At 38.8% G+C, this 15,308-nt stretch overlaps 1 protein-coding gene across 1 annotated transcript in view; it reads left to right on the top strand.

Moving 5' to 3' along the window:
* LOC121341910 (VPS10 domain-containing receptor SorCS1-like) overlaps positions 1 to 15,308 on the top strand; it is a 256,711-nt gene that overhangs the window by 123,301 nt on the left and 118,102 nt on the right. The window lies entirely within an intron of this gene.

Below are 15,308 nucleotides of genomic sequence, written 5' to 3'. Positions count from 1 at the left end.
AATACTTGGTAGTAAATTTTGAGTGTGGCCAACTGTTACCGTAAATCTGTCAGCCAACACACTTTTGTTGCTTTTTCTGAAACTGACACTGCAGTTAAAAAGCTGGTGAAATATTTTCAAGAGATAATGTTTTATGGAAACACTTAAATTAACACAGTATTTGACAAGCAGAAATCAAATTTGCAGTTTTGTATTGCATATAGAATATTATGAATAATGGATTTTGTTATTTAGGGAAAGGGAAAAGATCATATTTATTGAAAGCACTTATTCCTAGTCAAAACACTATTTTTTTCTGCTGAGGTCATCTAAGAGTTTTCTGTCTTGAAGAGACTGATGTTAGAATAACAATGTTTTGGGTGCAAAAACCAAAAGCCATTTTGTTTTGAAATGTTTCCTTTTAAAATTCTTTAGAGATTTACCACGATAAATTCTACTAAAACCTGTGGAACATAATAATGGTACTTAAATTTGTTTTTAATCACTTTGCTGATTCTATTGTTGTTAAAAGTCTGCTCTGAACAGCTTCAATACAAAACACTGAATTCTCCAGTGCACGTATGCATTTAGGTCTCTCTGCCTCTGTGTAAATATAAAATCTCGTCAGACTCCAGTCCCATGTACCTAATTCCTTCATTAGAGGTAATAAGGAGAATTAGAAGGGAACTGTGATCTGGTCCTTGCATTACAAATTCTTTGTGTGCAGGCGTTTCTCAAGGTTATGTGTTTATTCAGTATCTTTTTCCACACAGACTAAAGACAGACAGAAAGCTGTGGAATAAGTTCTTCATGCAACTGTACAGTTACCAGCAAAACCTTAATTTATGATGCCTAATCACCATGCAGAATTAGAAGATATATCTTCATCAGATATGGTTAAAAAAATAATCTTCTCCTGGTGTAGGGATCCTTTGCACAGCACATTGTTTGAGTATTATTTTTCTGTGTTGTTTTTTTCAGACAGAAAATGTTTTAGAGGATTTAGCCTTGTGTATGTGGTCTGGTTGCTGGTCTCTCTTTGTTTCCTCATAGGCAATTTCTGTGAACTCTACTCTTGGGCATGTTGTGTGCTCTGGATGTAGCTTTCTGGTGAAGACAATCCATTAGAAGTAATTCCTTAATAATAAGCATTGCAATGGGCTTACAGCTGTTCCTGGACATTATGCAGCCCTGAAAACACAAAATCATATTATTGTGACTCACCCTTCTGCGTCAAGACCAAGATTCTTCTGTCCTATTTATAAGTTAAGAATTTATAGGAAGAGACTTTTTTTTTTTTTCTGTGTTTGAGCAGAATCTGTTCCTTTGGGTTCTGGTGTACAGCTTGTCTTCCATTTATTACTAATGGTAAATAATCAGTGTAATAGCTTAGCAAATCTGAATGACAGCAGTTTGTGCTTAGCTTTTGGCAGTGAAGGGAGAAACACAAACACATCCATATGTCCTCCCTAATGCCATGTTGCTTAGCTCCCAGAAAGTAAGGAACAATTGCAGATGAACCCAGGTGGTATCAACTGGGGAAGAAAGTGTGGCAGCTTTTCTGTTTCTACTTGAGTCCTTTGCTCATTTATGCTGTTTTGTTGTTTTTTTTTTTTTTTTTTTTGTTAATTGGTAGTTCAGGAGAAATATTGTCAGTCCTAGTTTATGAATGAGATCAAATCTATGTTTTTCTGAGGTCAAAAAATAATCAGCTGCCGACAGAAACTGAACTCAGGATTTTGGTTGAAATCCTAGCCACAAAATCATCTTTTCTCCTAATTCCTGTGATTCTGGAAGATCACAATCTTCCAGATCTCCTTTTATACCATTTCTTTCTGAGAGGTACTTACAAACTGAAGTTCACCTGTGCAAGTTTGTTCCCTTTGTTTGTATACAAAACAGATATAAACAAACCCTTTCACAAAAACAAAACAAACAAACAAAAAATAAACCAAAAAAGAAAAGGCGCAGAAAGGAAAATATCAATCATTTGAACCTGTTTGGCAGTGTGGCAGTAGGTTATTGTGGAGGAATAGAGGAAGCTTAATTCAGCATTCAATGATTCAGTGTAGAAATGGACAAATCATTGCTCCTCCAGACCCCTGTGTGTCTAACATCACTGACATGGCAATATTCCTTTCTAAAGACAAATAAATTTCTCTAATGAAAGTATGTCTTGACATTTCAAACCTTGGAGCTGAGAGCTGTCTCCCAAGTCACATTCCTTGTTAAAATGTTTCACTGTTCTCTTTCTGTACTACCTCTACCAGCAAAACTTCTCCATGTGCTCCAGGATGCCAAACCTTTCCTGTTGCTGCTGTTTGAAGTGTGTTGCTGCCATTTGCAAGCTCTCACAGGAGCGTTCAGTCAATTACCACCAAAGACTCCCATTGTTGCAAAGAGACTGACCTTCCCCCCTTGGGCACCAATTAAAATCTATTACTCTTTTCCCATCGTACTTGCTGTAATTGGAGCTCTGGCTCTTTGCCTGGTTGAACTTGTTGGGTTTTCGTTTCCTTTTCATTATTACTGAAACTTTTCTAAAGATGGCAAGAGGGAAAATTCCAAACCACATCTGTATATACCTTGGGGACGACAACAACAACATTTTAATGAGACTTTTAATTTAATCTCTCTCTCACTTGTCATCAGGAATATAAGAAAAATCCAAATCAAAGAGTGGATATGTTTCATATGATGATATGGCTTATTTCCTTCCTCTTTTTGTTCTCTTCCTTCAGCTAATGTGCCCCAATTATTTTACAGAGAAGGTTTTCCAGCAACTATAGGACAAATATGCTGTGAGCCTTGCTAATAAAAATACTGTGCTCTGGAAGTTGAGGGGAGCATGTGCTGTGTACCTGAGAACTCTCTTGAGCCTCATGGCCTGTCTTTTCTTGTACTCCAATGCACTGGATAGGTGTTCCTTTCTTCCTAGAGTATGTCTGCAGCTCACATTTCTAAATAATATCGATAAAAGCATTTTTCTCTCCTGGTGGCTGATAATGATCAAGCAGTCTATCTTAACTGGCTAGCAGCAAGTGCTTTGCTTGTCACATCCTGCTCCTGTGACGTTAGAGCCACTAAAATCATGCTGTGTACAGCTGCTCTTATGTAAGTGTGGCTGCCACCTCAGTGTCTTTCAAGAGAGAATTTAAGCCTACCCTGAAGGTGAGATTTGCAAACATGCCAAGCCTGTGCTGAAAAGAAATTCAGGGAGAAAAAAAACCCCACAGTTCTTGGTGCTTTGGGATTCCCTTGCTTTCAGTGAGGATAATCTAAGCTAAAGGTATATGATTGATACTCACCAAACGGTTGATGTGGATCAGAAAAATCAGCCATGAAGTGGCTCTTTGAGGGTGTTTCTGGTGTTTGCAACCAGGCAGGACCTGCAGGCAGTTTGAGTTGCATTGGTTTTTCCACCATTTGGACAACAGATGTACCATAACAAGTTTGCATGTTTAGCAATGTAGCCTTGTGGAGCTAAGTCACGAGAAATTGAAGTTTAAATTTTTGCTTTAGCCAGGTCCCTGAAAGCTGTAGATTACAGCCAAATCTGTATATAGTTTGATTTTGCTAGGGCACCCCATGAGAAAACCAGCCATGGGTTGATGAGGAGGATCCCAGAGTGAATAAAGCTTAGCCTTGGAGTCTGGCTCTGTTGCAGCTGACTCCTACAAGTGACAGGCTGGCACAGCCCAGGGTATCCTTCAGCTAATTCACCAAAAAAGGGTGAATTTCAGCCGCCACCAAAAGGGGCACAGACTTTAATGTAGGTTACAACAACCTGTCAGGAACTTGGAGTGCTCCTTGTGTGACTAAACTTGTGTCACTGCATCTCCACAGAGATGTCAGAACTCAAGTTAACTGAGTTATTTTCATATCTGTAGGAGTGGAGAGGTGACTTTAACAAATGGTAAAACAATTAATAATCTATCACTTCTTATTTCTTTACCTGCTTTCTCATTTAACACATAACTTTGAAAAAGCTGCATTGAAGCTTTGCACTTGGAAGTGGTAGCTCCTGACTTCTGCAAAACAGAAATTTATTTCGCTGAGAAAAATCTCACTGAGTTTTTTGGGGTGAGGTATAAGTACAAACAGTTTTTATTAATAGTCAATTCATATGCATAATAAAAAGTATGTTCCCACTATAAAGTAGGTTAATATTGTTCAATATATCTACATTACAGCCATACTAAAGCTGTGTGTATATGTTCTGTTTGGAATTAAATGAATAGGTGCTACATTACACTGTACACACTTGTGCATTATTGCTGTGTGAGAGATATATGGTCTCTACCACTTGAGATGGAAAAAACATGTCTTTCAGTAAAAAGATATTTCCTAATCATGCTGCATAGGAAATATTTAATGAAATTGTGAATAAGTGAAGCAGATTCATCAAAAGAAAACAACATTATTTTTGCTGCGGTGGGAGAGAATTTAAAACTAAAAATCAAAACCTCTTTCTCTCTCAAAGTTTGTCTGCTTTCAAAATCCAAGCCGTGGAAAGGCTGTTCTCTCCTTAAAATGCAAAACCTCAGGAAAAATAAATGCCTCATCCTTCTGAAAAATCCATCCCTAAATGTCATAAAATATTACTCGGTAATTTGTCAAATCATTCACACTGCAGGCTGCTGTGGTCCAGCTTGAGTTTAATCTAAAGTGAAATCAGTCCCCATGTTTCTTCCTTCTGGGTCAGACTTTCATGCCAGGTGGGTTTTTTGCTGGGGTTCTCCAGGGACAGGGTGGCTGTGACCGCGGGCAGCGTTAATGGTGATGAGTGATTCTCACAGGGGTCAGGCAGGTACCCAGCTGTCAGCCAGGACCTTCAGTGAATATGCTTTACATTAAAGTCTCCTTCTTAATGTGTTTCAGTCCAGAAAAAAATACTCCACCTCACTGATGTGTGGAGAGTAGGAAAGATAAGTTTTTATCTTATTTGAGTACGTGGAAGGGCTCTGCAAACAAACACACACAAATACAAAAATACCTAGTAGCCTGTCTCAGCTGGCATAAGCTAACTTTTCTGAGAAGCAGTGAAATAAACAAAATAAAAATCTCAATTTCCTTTCTCTATTGTACTTGAAATATCTCTTCTTCTAGGTCAGAATGTATTTGGACCTCTCTAACAGCAGGCGGTGAAGCTGCAGAAGGTATTTGTGTGGAAAGGAAGAAGGAAACTATTTCTTTCCTAAGCTGCAGGGGAGATTTAGGCAGGGAGAATGTAATTAGACATCCTAAAAATGCCTGAGAGAACAGAAATTGCCAACATTGTTCCTGCACAGAGTTTTGAGAACTTTAATAAATGCAAGTGATCAGCACAGTAATTTTAAGTATAGTCTGGAGGTCTGCAGTAAAAAAACCACAACAAGCAGACCCAAAAACTACAGCAAAATTAGAGGTATTTTTTTCAAAAGGGTACTTAACTTAGTTATGTTAATATTTGTCATAAATGTGTAATCCACAGCAAGTATATTTGGAAAGGGTAAGTATATTTTATGGTCATTAAAAAGCAAATTTGCTTACACTTCAGTGTTCAGTTGGTAAAAGCTTTCATTGACTCTTAAAAGCTGCATTTAGATGGGACTTCACATTTGGGAGAGAAGCTGTTTTAATGTGGACACCAATGTTCTAGATTCAAGAACATAAAGGAATATCTCTGCTACCCCACCACCCTGAGGTGACATTGCTTCTTGCAGTGTTGAGAATATGCCCATTTAAAACCTGTTTTATGTCTCTGAAATGTGCCTGTTCTGTCTAGTAATTTAAGTTAAAATATCTACAATAAGTGATAGTAGAGCAGAAGGGAATAAGAAATCCAAAAGTTTTCTATGCAATAAAATCTGATTATTAGACTGTAGCCTTGTTAAGCTGAGTAATAATCAGAATAATTAATATGTTTTGCTCTGATTTTAATTGTGATTTTTGCTGGAGTAATTTGAAAAATAAGTGTTTGATTATTATGTTAAACAATATTTTTTTGCCCTTCTTAAATTGCAGTTACTAATGTAGTACATTTTTGCAGTCTTTGGTGAAAATAAGAACAAGGTCCATTATAAATTAAAAATATGAATGTTCAGAGGAGACTACTAAGTGAATTAGAAGGAAAACTTGGAAAAAAAGAATCCAAGCCTGTCTTGGGAATGGTTTACAAGCTTTTAAATGCAAATTTATCAAAGCTTTTTGTAAGTCATGGATCTCATTTTTAATCGGTATTCCATGGTTTGAAACTCAGCCACACAGGCTCTCACTTGGTTAACATTCATTTTACTAGTCTCAGATCTTGATCCAAAATCCACTGAAGTCAATAGAAAGACTCATTTTGAATGCAAAATTAAATTATTCTTCTTAGCATGTCAGAAGAGCTTCCTCTTGCAGTCTCCTACCATTGCAGCACAGAAAAACAGAGTAAAATATTTGGCAAGAAGGTAAAAGTTTCTTTCTGAGTTGTGGATGAGCCTGGGCTCACAGACAGCATATCTTCAGATCTTCTAATGTACCATTTCAGTAAGTGTTAGGTTACCCTGATAAATAATCATTTTTTTTACATATTTGTACTAAAGTCCCATATATAACCTCACATAATTAACATTTATCAGTTTCATATGCTACTCAGATGTATTAGGTGTATGATGTACTGTACTCAACACAATTAAAAGAAATAGATACAAAATATTGCTGGTAGCTTTGTAGACAGCTATGTACACACATTAGGAAACCAGTACTTCACGACCAGACTACGGATGGGAAGACAAAAACAGTCTAAAACCATTAAATAATTTGTCTACATCTCTATAGGCACTGGTGAAATGGGAGTATCAATCTCAGTGTAAATCCCAATGTTTTGTCCTGTGAATTTGACAATGCTTTTTCCTCAGAAGCTTCAAAACTTAGTTAAAATGCTGCTGAGAACATGTGCACTTGCTAAATCAGTGGAAGGTCAGCAGGATATACAAGATTTATGAGGGCAAAACAAAGCAGAGAATCACTTGTGATAAGGTTGAATCACATATGACTGTGATTCCTGGCGCTTGATTTTTCAATCATTAAAAATGATAAATTATCCTTTATCAAACTCAGCTGGAGGGATTTTTTGTGAATGATGCCTTTTAGGAGTTAATGGCATGACTTGCAACAATGGTAACATAAGTTTTTAGCATGAATAATTTAGCCAGTGCATTCTGGAGATGTAAGTGAAGTGTGATACTGATGGAATACACACACGTGTGTAATCATACATATTACAGACAGAGGTAGACCAAAGAAGGAAACGTGAGCTTGTAGAGACCAACTATCCCACCCCGGAACGTTCATCCCACAGACATTGCACAATAGAGGACAGGGAAAGCTCTGAGATGGTTTTTCAGTTGTGAGTTTAGTGATGGCTCCCAGGCATTGCAGGGTAGAGCTGACAGGCTTTATAACAGCATAGATATGCTTTTAGAGAAGTCTTTTCTTGCTTATTTCCTCCTAGGCAGGGTTTAGGCTGCCCACTGGACCATGAAGCAGTGCAACATCATTTTTGGCTGCGTGCTGCAGGTTTTCTTGCAGTTGAATTGCGTGTCACAGTTTGGGTATCACAGGTCTACTGGGTGATATTCTAACCTGCAGATGAAGAGATCCAGCTGTCTGGTCCTGCCCAATACTGCTTTACTTTATCGTTGACTTCAACTGGGCTTTTTCTGACGTCCCTGATGTCAGGATCTGTGAAGGTTTGTACATGTCTAGCTTCCCTGGATTCTCAAGAGTTAAAGAGGAGATGGGTTCTTGCTTTCCTTTACTAACTGAGCCAAAGTCTGCTGGCCTGAATTTCTGTCAAGTGGGGAGACACAGATGGTGGATGCTCTGATGGTCTCCTCATTTCTTATCCCTCCTTAGCGTTTGGGAACTCTAACTTTTCTCATCAGAGCTGTGTAGCTAAGTATAGCTACACACTACAGCTACAGTACTTACTCAGGTACTGCTGCAATGAATAGATTTATTTATAGACACTGTATTCTTTACTATATATTTAGTAGGGTTTTGCCTGAAGTCACCCACACTTAGGTATGCTCTGGATCCTGCTCCCTTCTAGCTTTCCCTTCATTGCTGTGGAGTGAAACATATCCCTGATGTTCTGAACCAGCAAAACTCAGTGTGTGCCTTGCTCCCTTCCAAATAACTCACTGCATGAGCCTGTCTGTGGGGACATTGAGTCCTTTTATGTGAATCAGGATTTGCTTTTGAAATGTTAATGCTAGAGACGACGAGGAGGAGATGTCTTCCTGAGCTGCCTTAAAGATGCTATTTTAGTGTGTTGCTGTGGATTAAGAGGACTACTGAAGGGCAGCATGGCAACTCCTCTTTGATCCAGATGACTGGCTCTGTAGGTGGTGGCCATTAGGAAGGAGGAACAGCTCCATCCATCCTATGGCTCCAGCTGTAGGGAGCCATAAAGCTGGTTTATATCAGGCCAGGTTTTCTCTGCAAGTTGTGTCAAAGCCCAGTGATTTTTTTTTTGCACTCCTGTTTCTAACATGCCACTTTTCCTAGCTGGCTACAGGGCTAATGCTCCTGCTCATGCCTTCAGCACCTCACATCTCAGCAGTTACAATGCCCTGACCCCACAAATGTGCCCATCTCTGATTCACACAGAATGCAGCTGCAGAAATCAGAGACCTCGATTTTTGCTGCAGCCACAGGACACACCTCTTTGGAATGCTCCCCAGCTTTTACACTAAAAGCAGAGCTGCAGGTCCTCACTTCCCAGACTTGGCTATCTTTGCCATACCTCAGTACTTGTTAGGAGGTCAGCTGCTGCCTCCTATTAACCTGTGGCTCTAGTCCCCATTTCTGCTTGCAGCCTTTTCAATTAAGTGCCTTTATAACTTTCTCAGTGCCCATCATGCATGGGAGGAGTTGGTTTCTAAGGAACATCCACTGCTTCACTGCCATATGCCATTTATGATAGAAAATGCTTGGTCATAGTTGGGTTTCAGCTTATTTTGCCTGCCTTTAGTTTGTGCCTTTGCAGATACTGTACTTTGTAGTTCTCTGCAGCAACTGCTTTATTGATATTTCTATGAATGGGAGCAACAGACTCCTGGACTATGATTGGATTGTGATGCTGAGTTAACACAAGTAATAATTAAATAGCTGGAAAGAGGTGTGAAAAATAATGAACCAGAGAGGGAGCAGGCAGTCACCTGCCTGCTGGAATAGAAAGGAGACAAAAAACCAAAAGAGGTGGAATCAGAGATAAAAGAAAAGAAAGGATGGAGTCAATGTGGGGAGGAATTGAGAGAGGATTTACAGAGTCATAGGTAGGGGATTCTTGCAAATCAAGTTGATTATTTTCTTTGTTTGATGGGTGCACAGTGCATTAAAACATTTGCACAGCATTCCCAGACACTCCTGCTTAGATTTACAGTTCTGAACCATCCTTTGTTTGAGGGGGATTAAATTCTCTGAAGAATTCAGAGCCAAGTCTACAAGGAGGGTTAGTACCCATTCTTTTCTTCTTTTCACTGTGCTGGGAGGTGCACACCTATTTAGGACTTAAATATTTAGCCTTCTGTACGGTAAAGACTTTGTTTTTTTTTTTGTTTTCTTTTATTTATGAAAGGTTGATAATTCATTTTTCTGAAATAAAAAAGATAGAGGAATGTTTCCTCCTGTTAACTTAGGGTCAAACATATGTTTGATTTCCTCCTACATGTCTGTTCCGTTGAGACTCACACAATTTATAATCAATTTTTATTAAATTGCCAAAATTTGCAAAACAAAGCAATGTTTTGTGACACATCTTTAAACAATTAATTTTGAAGTAGATAAAACATGTAGGCTTTACTCATGGTTTTTTTTTTTCTTTTTTTTCCCCCTGAAGATGTTTCAGATTAAACTGTTTTTTATGAGATTTCAAAGATATGGGACTTAACAGTGGCTCTCCTGAAACACCAGGTTTTCTAAACACACAAAATATTTGCAGCAAAAATATATATTTCTGCTTGTTGGAAACTGGAACTGTTTATCAGCCAGCATAGTCATAAAATGTAGGCTTTTCCTTAGTTGTTCTCAACAAACTGTGCCCTGCATGTAACTTTTTAAGAATCTGTCACTTCATCTATTTTCTTCCTCTTTTTGATTTAGATATGTGGCATGATCCCTGTTTTGTGAGCAATTTCTACAGTAAGGAAACAGGGAATTTGCTATATAACTAGCAAGTTAGGAGGCCAGTCTGAATAAATCTCTCTTACCACTGTAGTATTTAATTTATGTTTTTTTCCAGCTGTCCTTGCTTGTATAGCTGTTGTTATCTGGAGGAGCAGTCAGGGCCTTGCTGTAGTTGAAGGCCCGTATCTGGTTGATTGTGTCAAGCGACACAGAATTTTTCTTGTCTCAGGAGGTTTGTGCACTCTCAGCTTCTCATCTCCCATATATCCATGATGGTTTCATCCACATCCAGCTGATTTTTGTGCAGAAAGATAAGAAAAGCAAACACAAACAAAACTTGCAACTCCCTCAAATGTTCTTAAAAGGAACTCCAGGGAAAACTCTGTGAAACATTATCTGCTAAGCCAAAGCAGCTCTAAATTCTGTCCGAGAGCTGATTATTGCTGGGCTTTGAAATCCTGTCTGTGTAATCCTTCCTCTACTCTGGATTCTCTGCTAATCCTGCACCTGCTCTTCCTAATTCCAGCCTATTTAGGGATATAGGCAATATATTCTATTTACTGGTTCATTAATATGTCTGGACATGGGCTTCCAAACCTGTACAGGGTGTGTAGGATTTCTCTGAGGACACAGATGAAATCTGCTGAAGTTGTATTGGAGGAAAAACAAATTAAAATCAACTTCTAAAATGCAGCTTCATCATTCAAAGGTCTGTATAGTGCTGGCCTTGCTCATTTTTAGGCAGTGTTGGAGGAATTTGTCAGAAGAATTTTATTTAACATCTTTGAATATTACTTACAATGATTAACTGTTTCTTCAGTGGCTGAGTCCTCAGGGCAATGGCTTGGTGCTGCAAATAATGCCTGCTTTTGGAGGGTTTCTTTCCATTGACACTGAAAATCACATTTTTTTCCCCTTTAAAAAAATGAAAAAAGAAAAAGAAAAAGTGAGCATGCCCTGAAGCCATTTATACTGATTGGAAATTTACTCTCAGGTAAATCAAGCAAGACCATCTGACATATTAAAATGTTGACCAATTTGTAAAACAAACCTTTTCTTCTTAAAATGCTGTGTTTGCACACAAATATTTATGTGCATATTTGCAACGCACATTTTTCTAAATATGGGAATATCTATTATGTGAAACAGGTTAAAATTGTTTTAACTTTTTTTTTGTTACATTAGATTTTTTGGTTTTTATGGGACAGGATTATTGGGACATGAGGTCAGTGTGGCTTCCTCTCAGCAAGGTTTTCAGTTAGCAAAACTCATAAACCATATTCTAGAGAGAGAAATGGGGGGCCAGATCATCAGCTATGTGACTTCTAGTACATGGTCACAAGATATTGTGAAATAGCTTCCACAGTGCCTGTAGCCTGTGCCTCTCCTTTACCTTCTGCCTTTAAACTTCTTTACACTGATTTTATCCGTGAGTGACAGTATAGAATTATAGTGTCAGGCATTAAGATCTCAGTTAAAAAAAGAGTTTACCAGGCTGATAGGTGCCAATGGATCACTTGGCATCAATATCCAGGTATGTGCTCTTTGCTTGGCAGTGCAAAGTGGCAGAGCTAAGCTTAGGTCAAAATAAAAAAAAATAAATTAAACTTTAATGTATTGGGGATAAAATTATGTTCACAGAAAGAGAAATGCTTCGGTTAGCACATAGTACATTGGTAAGCTGAGATTGATTTGCTACAGGTCTGGAGATTTGCTTCTGACTTTTCCTAGTGTAACCAAGATCAAAACTGGGTGATGATTCTTAAAAACACCATGAAAATATGACTAGATTTTGTGAAGTACTGATTTTTAGTGTAACTAGTTATCCTTGAGAATGAACCATTAAAATGAGGTAGAATATAAAATTTTTCTGTTTCATTGTAGCAGTATTTTAGGATCTTGTATCTCATGGTTTGTCTTGGATGGGGTGGAAACTGAAGCTGGATGAGAAATAGCAAGCAAGAGGCCTGAACATAATATTAAGAGTATGTAACAGAATATCTGACAGTTTCTCACTTCTGCAGTCTTGACTCTTGCATAGCATCATTGGTCTCTTTGTTGTCATTCTCACTCTAGAAATAATTTAAGATCTCTGGGACAAGTACTTCCCATTTTATTTGTAACTGCAATGCCTCTGATTGGAAAGCAAGATAATTCCATGCTTTCAAAGATACAAAATGCACTTGTAGGCTGGATGCCCTTTGAGGTATCAAGTCCCATATCTGCCACTAGGCCTTTGATCAGCTCTTCTTTTTTAGCACTGTTCAAAAGCTTAATTTCTGGGGCTTTTCCATGTTAAAGACTCTCATCTTTGGTGTCAAGAGTAAGAGTTTGAGTGGAAAAGGAAAAGGTTAGATTGTAAAGCCCCTAATTCTGATCTGCAGAAGAGCTAATTCTTCTGGGTCTGAAAAAGAATTTGGGGAGATTAGGCAGTATTGACGCAACCTGGCGTGATGCTTTGCTTCCAAATAAAACCTTATTCTGATACAAATCAAGGCAGGCATTAACCTTCCAAATAAGGGACACAACAGTCTTGCAAAGAGTGTTCACCTTGTCTTGTGTAGGCCTGTTATTAAGATTGCAGAGCCATGAGGTTGTCATTCTTGACCTGTTCTTGTCATCAAGATCATGGACTTGTCAGGAGAAGAGTCCAGCAGTCAAACAACAAACAAGTCAAACTTGTTCCATTACAACAGTCTGTGTCAGGATTAAGTCTCCTGTGTCCCCCTTCACGCCCTACTCATAGCATAAACTGGGAACAAAAACTAGTTATGTTTCCCAGTTGATTTAGGGCTGTGTGCCCCAGCAATGGTCAGGTCACTGAACCAGTTGGCAGATTGAGTTGAGTGAGTGCCAATGATAACACAAGAAGAGGGCAAGAAAATCTGCAGCTAGAAGTGAAGGAGACAGGAGGATCTCAACACCTGTGACCTGGTATCCTAATTTCTGCTGTGGAACTTGATTCTCTGAAGCAGTATCTTTAAAAATTTGTTTCTCTCTGCTGGCCCAGAGGGTCCAGAGCTGTGTGTGTGACATGTCTAATGAGAGGCAATGTTCTCTTTTCTCATCATCTCCCATCTGAGAAACAGGTGATGAAGATATAGTAAACTCAGAACTCTAAGATTCTTTATTATTCCATACCTGTTTTGTCTTGTTTGTTGATGTCAGTGCTGAGAGGGGAAGCAGAATGTCAGTATGGATAGGATACACTGAGTTGTAGTCTCCTTAATTAGCCTTCTGCCAGCTCCATGAAAGACCCTGGAGGGAAGAACATGTCTAGTGACTACATTCACAGAGTCCAGTGCTGTTTTTCACTGCCTCTTAGAAAATCCACAACTAATTGTGAAAACTGCCACCATTCTCGTGCTTGGATTTTGATCTGGCTCTTCTGAAAGTATGGAAGTATACACTACTCAGAGTAAAAGAAGGTTGTTTGCAGAGTATGAGAAGGTTGAAATCAGTGAATTTTCTGGACCTCTGCCATTTTACTTGCTATCTAAATTGTTCCAGTGACTTTATTATGCAAGAGAACATGGACAAGGCAGATCTGAGCATAATAAAAAGGGCAAAGCTGTGCCAAATCAGCACCTGAATCAATGAATTTAGTCATCTGACATCTGTTTCACTTGTCAGGTAAAAAAAAAATTTATGCAATTAGCTGAGATACATGCCTACAAAAAATTGCAAATGTTTTAGTAAGATTGCAAAGCTGGAAAGCTATAAGCTTTGCATTTTTCTATGCAAGTGCTCTGCAGTTAGGGGGGAATGTACATGCTCACAACTGCTGAACAAATGTTTATAACTTGAATATTTGTTTGAGAGAGGGTATGTAATCACATAGCAAACTTCCTAGAGAGCTGGTTAGCACACAAATTGGACTTTCTTTATAAAGGTTTTTAAAATTCATTTTAATGGGTGAGAAAAGCTGGCTGACGTTTCAGAACTGAGTGCTGATATAAAAACTCTCTCATTCATGGCCCTTGGGAATGTGAACATTCACTGGAGTTTAAATCTCTGGTGAATTTTTTGCTATAGCTATATAGCAGCCTAATATTCCTGTCAGAACAGATTTGCAAATGACCCATAAACCAAAGACGAAACTAAAGCTGAAAGAATGCTCTGGGCAATATCATTTTCTTTACTGACTTTTTGTCTCAGTCTGAGTCATTGATAATGGTTTCTGATTGCAACTTCTACTCAAGGTTAATAAAGAAATCAGGATAGGCGGACAAGAAAATGTTGGCTTATTAAGCAAAGCAGTTAATTGTTAACACACAGTTATGAGATTTCATTGGTTTCCATGACATTTGGTCTAGGCTGTGGAGGGAATCTCACTAAAGAAGAGGGATGTCCAGTGTACCAAGAATGGGACATACTCTGTTTTACATCCTGGCTATGCAGAGTAAGCCAGCCAGCTCTAGAGGATCAAATGTCATTATTCATAAAAATTTACATGCATTAGTCGGTGGTCTTAGCTTAAAATTATAGAATCATCTTGGTTGGAAAAGACCTTTAAGGACCTTGAGTTCAACTGTTGACCTAGACCAAGTCAACAGAAGCCTTGTCCCTAAGGGCCACATCTGTGCCATTTAGATATCTCCAGGGGTGGTGGTTCAGCCTCCTGCTCCAGTGCTTGACAACCCGGCTGGTGGTTAAATTTTTCTGAATATTGGTCTTCTCTCCTGGGGAGGTGGGGCAGTCACAAAGGAGATTCATGTGCTGTGTGGAGCAGGGACTTGTCCCAGTTGCCCCTGTCCCTTCACTGTCTCTCTGCACTCCCTTCAGGTTCCCCCAGTTTGGGAAACCTCCCTGTGCATGACTGTGCCAGCACTGGAGCTGCTCACTTCAGTGTCCAGGGGTTACACTGGCTAAAAGCTGCAAGCATGGCTGAAATTGTCTGTCTGCATCTATGCCTCAGGCACTGGAACTGAGGCAAGGGGATAGCCATTTACTGCTTTGTGTTCTGTGAATTAATAAAAAAATTCAGGCTTCCAGCAGCTTGAATCCTCAGGAGAGGCTTCTCTTGACTCCAAGGAGCTTTGGAACAAACATCAGAGAAAGTGCAGCATTGTTTGGCAGTTTTTCATAGAGCAGTTCAGAAAGACTTTGTGCCAGTCAGTTTAGAAAGCTATTTCTTGGTGACAGTGTATGAAAAGTTGCAGTAAACATCC

This window comes from Onychostruthus taczanowskii, unplaced genomic scaffold, assembly GCF_017590055.1.
Source record: "Onychostruthus taczanowskii isolate IOZ18803 unplaced genomic scaffold, ASM1759005v1 scaffold5, whole genome shotgun sequence".
Lineage (NCBI taxonomy): Eukaryota > Metazoa > Chordata > Aves > Passeriformes > Passeridae > Onychostruthus > Onychostruthus taczanowskii.
Note: the sequence above shows the minus strand (reverse complement) of the source record. Positions and strands in the feature narration are given on the sequence as shown.